Source organism: Pelobates fuscus, chromosome 10, assembly GCF_036172605.1.
Source record: "Pelobates fuscus isolate aPelFus1 chromosome 10, aPelFus1.pri, whole genome shotgun sequence".
NCBI lineage: Eukaryota > Metazoa > Chordata > Amphibia > Anura > Pelobatidae > Pelobates > Pelobates fuscus.
In genome coordinates this window covers 78,581,103-78,588,287 of record NC_086326.1, presented here as the reverse complement: position 1 = coordinate 78,588,287, position 7,185 = coordinate 78,581,103, and the positions used below count along the sequence as shown (strand labels likewise).

Sequence of the window (7,185 nt, the reverse complement as noted above, 5' to 3'; positions counted from 1 at the left end):
TGCTGTATATAGAGACAGAGCCCGGTAGTTGCTGTACATGGAGAGGTAGTTGCTGTATATACAGACAGAGCCTGGTAGTTGCTGTATATGGAGAGGTAGTTGCTGTATATACAGACAGAGCCCGGTAGTTGCTGTATATAGAGACAGAGCCCGGTAGTGCTGTATATGAAGAGGTAGTTGCTGTATATACAGACAGAGCCCGGTAGTTGCTGTATATGGAGAGGTAGTTGCTGTATATACAGACAGAGCCCGGTAGTTGCTTTATATAGAGAGGTAGTTGCTGTATATACAGACAGAGCCCGGTAGTTGCTTTATATAGAGAGGTAGTTGCTGTATATACAGACAGAGCCCGGTAGTTGCTTTATATAGAGAGGTAGTTGCTGTATATACAGACAGAGCCCGATAGTTGCTGTATATGTAGTTGCTGTATATACAGACAGAGCCCGGTAGTTGCTTTATATAGAGAGGTAGTTGCTGTATATACAGACAGAGCCGGTAGTTGCTTTATATAGAGAGGTAGTTGCTGTATATACAGACAGAGCCCGGTAGTTGCTGTATATGTATATGTAGTTGCTGTATATAGACAGAGCCCGGTAGTTGCTGTACATGGAGAGGTAGTTGCTGTATATGCAGAGGTAGTTGCTGTGAGTGGTTTAGGGAAGGCAAGCTGTCTGTGTGAGGAAGTCTAGGTGGGCCAGGCCGATAGGCGGGGTTACCGAGTAGAGGGAGGCGGGCTCTCTTAGAATAACGGGCGTGTTCTGTGTGCTGAAAGGGCGTGGTCTTTGGACGGACTGGGCGTGGTCTATAGACAGGCAGGGCGGTGTCTGTTGGTAGCGGGGCGGGGGTTTTTGTTTGGGGGCGTGGTCTATAGACAGGAGGGGTGGTATCTGTTGGCAGCGGGCGGGGTTTTTTGTTTGGGGGCGTGGTCTCCGGGGAGAGGGCGGTCGTTGCTGTTATTGTTGCCGCGTTGTGCGAGCTGCCGGGAAGGTAGAGGACCGGTCTCCGTACAGACAGCCAGACCTGGGGCGGGAAGAAGGGGGTCACTGGGGCGGAGAGCACCTCACACACTACCGGCCGGGGGAGGGGAGCTCGGGATCCACTTCCTGGATTCGGAGGATTTGTTTTCCCGGATCTTATGCTGTCCGCGGGACAGGAGCACGCCGCAGGTATGGGATCCGTCTCCAGCCTCAACCTGCCCTCACTGGGAGCGACTGCAGGGGGGGTGGGGGGGAGTGAGCACTGGGGCTCTCAGTGTGTATAGAGCTATCAGTGGGGACAGGACACACAGTGCTAGAACTGCATAATGTAGAGAGAGCAAGGAATGTGCAAAGAGAGCTGGGCTAGCAGAGAGAGAGCTGGGCTAGCAGAGAGAGAGCTGGGCTAGCAGAGAGAGAGCTGGGCTAGCAGAGAGAGAGCTGGGCTAGCAGAGAGAGAGCTGGGCTAGCAGAGAGAGAGCTGGGCTAGCAGAGAGAGAGCTGGGCTAGCAGAGAGAGAGCTGGGCTAGCAGAGAGAGAGCTGGGCTAGCAGAGAGAGAGCTGGGCTAGCAGAGAGAGAGCTGGGCTAGCAGAGAGAGAGCTGGGCTAGCAGAGAGAGAGCTGGGCTAGCAGAGAGAGAGCTGGGCTAGCAGAGAGAGAGCTGGGCTAGCAGAGAGAGAGCTGGGCTAGCAGAGAGAGAGCTGGGCTAGCAGAGAGAGAGCTGGGCTAGCAGAGAGAGAGCTGGGCTAGCAGAGAGAGAGCTGGGCTAGCAGAGAGAGAGCTGGGCTAGCAGAGAGAGAGCTGGGCTAGCAGAGAGAGAGCTGGGCTAGCAGAGAGAGAGCTGGGCTAGCAGAGAGAGAGCTGGGCTAGCAGAGAGAGAGCTGGGCTAGCAGAGAGAGAGCTGGGCTAGCAGAGAGAGAGCTGGGCTAGCAGAGAGAGAGCGAGCGAGCTGGGCAGGAATAGAGCTGGGCTAGCAGAGAGAGAGCGAGCGAGCTGGGCAGGAATAGAGCTGGGCTAGCAGAGAGAGAGCGAGCGAGCTGGGCAGGAATAGAGCTGGGCTAGCAGAGAGAGAGCGAGCGAGCTGGGCAGGAATAGAGCTGGGCTAGCAGAGAGAGAGCGAGCGAGCTGGGCAGGAATAGAGCTGGGCTAGCAGAGAGAGAGCGAGCGAGCTGGGCAGGAATAGAGCTGGGCTAGCAGAGAGAGAGCGAGCGAGCTGGGCAGGAATAGAGCTGGGCTAGCAGAGAGAGAGCGAGCGAGCTGGGCAGGAATAGAGCTGGGCTAGCAGAGAGAGAGCGAGCGAGCTGGGCAGGAATAGAGCTGGGCTAGCAGAGAGAGAGCGAGCGAGCTGGGCAGGAATAGAGCTGGGCTAGCAGAGAGAGAGCGAGCGAGCTGGGCAGGAATAGAGCTGGGCTAGCAGAGAGAGAGAGCGAGCGAGCGAGCTGGGCAGGAATAGAGCTGGGCTAGCAGAGAGAGAGAGCGAGCGAGCGAGCTGGGCAGGAATAGAGCTGGGCTAGCAGAGAGAGAGAGAGAGCGAGCGAGCTGGGCAGGAATAGAGCTGGGCTAGCAGAGAGAGAGAGAGAGCGAGCGAGCTGGGCAGGAATAGAGCTGGGCTAGCAGAGAGAGAGCGAGCGAGCTGGGCAGGAATAGAGCTGGGCTAGCAGAGAGAGAGAGAGAGCGAGCTGGGCAGGAATAGAGCTGGGCTAGCAGAGAGAGAGAGAGAGCGAGCTGGGCAGGAATAGAGCTGGGCTAGCAGAGAGAGAGAGCGAGCTGGGCAGGAATAGAGCTGGGCTAGCAGAGAGAGAGAGAGAGAGCGAGCTGGGCAGGAATAGAGCTGGGCTAGCAGAGAGAGAGCGAGCTGGGCAGGAATAGAGCTGGGCTAGCAGAGAGAGAGAGAGCGAGCTGGGCAGGAATAGAGCTGGGCTAGCAGAGAGAGAGAGAGAGCGAGCTGGGCAGGAATAGAGCTGGGCTAGCAGAGAGAGAGAGAGAGAGCGAGCTGGGCAGGAATAGAGCTGGGCTAGCAGAGAGAGAGAGAGCGAGCGAGCTGGGCAGGAATAGAGCTGGGCTAGCAGAGAGAGAGAGAGAGCGAGCGAGCTGGGCAGGAATAGAGTTGGGCTAGCAGAGAGAGAGAGAGAGCGAGCGAGCTGGGCAGGAATAGAGCTGGGCTAGCAGAGAGAGAGCGAGCGAGCTGGGCAGGAATAGAGCTGGGCTAGCAGAGAGAGTGAGTGTGCAGGAATAGAGCTGGGCTAGCAGAGAGAGTGAGTGTGCAGGAATAGAGCTGGGCTAGCAGAGAGAGTGAGTGTGCAGGAATAGAGCTGGGCTAGCAGAGAGAGTGAGTGTGCAGGAATAGAGCTGGGCTAGCAGAGAGAGTGAGTGTGCAGGAATAGAGCTGGGCTAGCAGAGAGAGTGAGTGTGCAGGAATAGAGCTGGGCTAGCAGAGAGAGTGAGTGTGCAGGAATAGAGCTGGGCTAGCAGAGAGAGTGAGTGTGCAGGAATAGAGCTGGGCTAGCAGAGAGAGTGAGTGTGCAGGAATAGAGCTGGGCTAGCAGAGAGAGTGAGTGTGCAGGAATAGAGCTGGGCTAGCAGAGAGAGAGAGTGAGTGTGCAGGTATAGAGTTGTTTGTAGGGAGAGTGTGCAGGAATAGAGCTTGGTTTGCAGAGTGTTAGTGTGTGTGTGTGTGTGGGAATAGAGGTGTGTTTGCAGGGAGAGTGTGCAGGGGTAGAGATGGCAAGCAGAGAGAGAGAGAGAGCTGTTGATCTGTGAGGATAAAGCAGGAATATTGGGACTTCTGGGCACAAGCAGTTAGCAGCAGTAAAATGCCTTTGTGAGAGTGGGTAGGGGAGTGTGTGTATGCATAGTGAATGATTCTTGTAAATGGGCTCAGAACACAAACAGGGCTAAGGAAACAGTATTTTGATGCTTTATTACTAAATGGAAGACAGAAGTATAACTCTGGCATATATAAATGCAAAGACTGTTGCTGAACATTTCTAATGTTGGGAAGTATGCTAGTTAAATGATAATGCAATGTGGTGATTCTTCCATTGACCGTTTCCTTGGATGTGGCTGTATAAATGTACAGTGGGCTTGTTCTGTGTATATCTCCAAAGGTTGTCATTTAATGTTATATATGGGGCAACTGTTCATTTGCTTCATTAAAGGCCCTTAAGTTGGTTTTCATGAGATTTTATTTTTTTGTTTATAACCTGCTGAGCGGTTTGTTATATTTGTTTATAGATATATCTTCTAATAGATGCACAAAGCCATTTTTACTGACTCCTTTTCCATATCCAATTTCTATAGCTTAGACCAGGGGTGCCCAAAAGGTAAATCCTTAGATGTTGTAGAACTGCAACTCACATGATGCTCTGCATGCTTTTAGAATGCCAAAAGCATCATAGAACCTGTAGTTTTAAGACATCTGGGGATCTATCTATTGAACACACCTGGCGTAGACTTTATCTAGTTTATGAAGTGTGTGACTATTCCAAGCTAATTGTTTTTAGTATAATAATACATTTAGGAAGAAATCTGTGTTTAAAGGGACACTTTAGTGTTCAAAGATGTATTTTTTTTTATTATTCTTTATTTTTGTAGTGCGTAAGCGTATAACAGTTGCTTGTGAGGTACCTCAAAGGCAATCCTCTAGCACAGTACAAACAGTTGAATATAGAGGTACAAGGTAGAACAGGCACATTTTGATATATAAGGATAGAAACAGTATAGCTTGACTTTGTGTAGGCTTTTGCTTAACATAACAGAGTGATCTCGCTTAATTTCCTAGACAGGTGATTATTTTGCTGTGTCAAGAGCTATTCAAGCTGCGAATTACCACATGTTTTAGAGCAAGTTAGTTATTGCTAGTGACCACAGCAAGGGGTATGGTTACAGAATATGTAATGACATGGCTGGTATGGGTCAGTAGCGTGTTGAGTCGAACCTCATCCTAACAGGCTGATATGTCTACTTATGCATATATGTTGAGCTTGTTATTCACTGGAGCCCTCCTGGTCGTTACGGCTATAGATTAGTAGTCACACTGGTGAACGTGTCGGGCTAACCTTGGGAACAAGGTAGTGAGGCTATGTTCGGAGAGGCTCAGTATGTAGTTGCTCATTCCCGCGTGGAATTCCCCCCATGGCCCCTGGCGTGGACAGAGCTGTGCGTCGAATTAAATTGTGTGCTGCAAGTACCCAGCGCTAATAAGGCAGTTATAGTTACAGTTATAAGGCAGATATACAGCAAAAAAAATAACAATAAATGATTATCAAGGTACATATTTGCTCTCTTGCCGTAACTAGAGTTCTCCGTTGTCTGCATTATAAGTAAGGTCAATAAGTGTCCAAGTGGAACCCGAAGTAGGTGTTGAACTCCGGTAGCCAGTTTAAAGTGGTCACCTAGCCGACTCCAGATCGCGGGGGTATGGTGCATCCGTCTACTTCGGTCGGTGCGAGAGGTCTTTGCGAAAGTGAGTTCATAGCCCCGCTCTTGTGGGGTAGACCCGCTAACCAGTGAAGGTCTGCGTGAGGTGGTTTGCTGCAGGTTGTGGTGTCACCTCTGAGATATGCCTGGGCGCGGGTCCGCCTCTGTGTGGCGTTTGTAGGGGAGTTGCACCGTGATCTGTCCGGGACCCCACGGTCTTGTCCGGCCCTTGTTCGCCGTAGTGTGTCGCTGCTGCAGGGTAGACTTTTTATGCCTCTCATGTAGGTTTAGTTTTGCCGGGCCTCGGTTTTGGTGGGTCGCTGTTATAGGCAATGGTAGTCATTTGGGCTTACATGCTTTTCGGATTTTCCGTCCACTGGCTTTGTTTGTACGAGGAGGTGAGCCCTTTCGTTGGGGGATCGCCGGTAGGATTGTAGCAGGTCTGGTAGTCTTGGCCTGTTGCTCCCTGGAGGCTGGAGCCTTAGCCTGTTGCTCCGTGGAGGCTATTGTCCTCCAGAATCTGGCAAACAGCTCGTCCAGCCTGGCCTCGAGGTCAGATTTCTTTGTGTTTCGGTCGCCATCTTGCCAGTAGCGGTTTGCTGGATGGGGGTATGATTAAGGTCATTGCCCTCTTTTGCGGTCCATGTTTGCATGTGGTACTCGCTGGCGTGGACCGGGATAACCCCCACCGGTCCTTCTCACAGTGAGAAGCGCCTCTAGCGGCTGTCAATGAGACAGCCACTAGAGGCTGGATTAACCCTAGTGTAAACATAGCAGTTTCTCTGAAACTGTTATGTTTACAGCAGAATTGGTTAACCCTAGATGGACCAGGCACCCAGACCACTTCAGTAAGCTGAAGTGGTCTGGGTGCCTATAGTGGTCCTTTAAGGAGAAACTGTTGTCAATTTAGAATTTTGCTTATTAGGGGAAATATCAATCATACAGAGTGTGTGTGTGTGTGTGTGTGTGTGTGTGTATATCTCTATATCTCTATATCTCTATATCTCTATATATCTATATCAGTCCTTTTACTCTTTAGTACTAAAAATCAGTTGCTATGTTTTTTATATTTTTCATTTAATCTAGAAACTGCTTATGTCATTGCAAGAACATCTGTTAAAATATGCATACACTGAAGGAAGCAAACTAAATGATTCAAATCTTTTGGCAGCAAGATGTGTGATTCATTGATGTATCATATTGCCATTCAGGGGTTCATTCAAGAACCCATAACAGGAAGTACAAATGATTTCAGTTTGTTCTGTGCATGGTTTCCAATGAATTGTAGTGGCACACAACTTGGATCCTGTTTAATCATTGGCTGTGCAGGGTGCTGCCCCAGCAGGAGGGCGGTGCGACTGGATCTGTCACTAGTTAATCAGTGAATGTAAACAATCACCTAGGTTGTACATGTCAAAACGGCAACTGGTGCATTGCAAGGTAATGTCTAACTGTTCCTTCACAGTGGGGTTAAATGTGTTTTTTATGTAAGTCAAACAAAGCTGGGGATGAGAAGCTTTGTGTCGGTGCGTGGAAGCGAATTTACGTGAATTGCTCTTTTCGTCGGTACTGACTGCTTGGTTTGCGCTAGTTTAACAGTTTACATTTCATTAATTGTGTGTTTTAAAAAAAAAAATTACAAAAATACAAAACTAATTGACAAGGTTTTATAGGAAGACGCCAAAATATAGTGCTTTTTCATGCTAAGCAATGGTGCTAGCTGATTCAGCAATGCATTTGTCTGTGCCAGTGAAAGTGTTTTGTATAATAGGCAGATTGAATCCATTTGAAA

General features: G+C 49.7%; 1 protein-coding gene across 1 annotated transcript in view; it reads left to right on the top strand.

Moving 5' to 3' along the window:
- The first annotated feature begins 971 nt into the window (after positions 1–971).
- The window catches only part of NDST2 (N-deacetylase and N-sulfotransferase 2), a 160,926-nt gene continuing 154,712 nt past the window's right edge, over positions 972–7,185 (top strand). The window contains exon 1 of the mRNA XM_063434870.1: positions 972–1,166. The gene's annotated coding sequence lies outside the window, so the exon portion shown is untranslated. The remainder of the gene's footprint in view (positions 1,167–7,185) is intronic.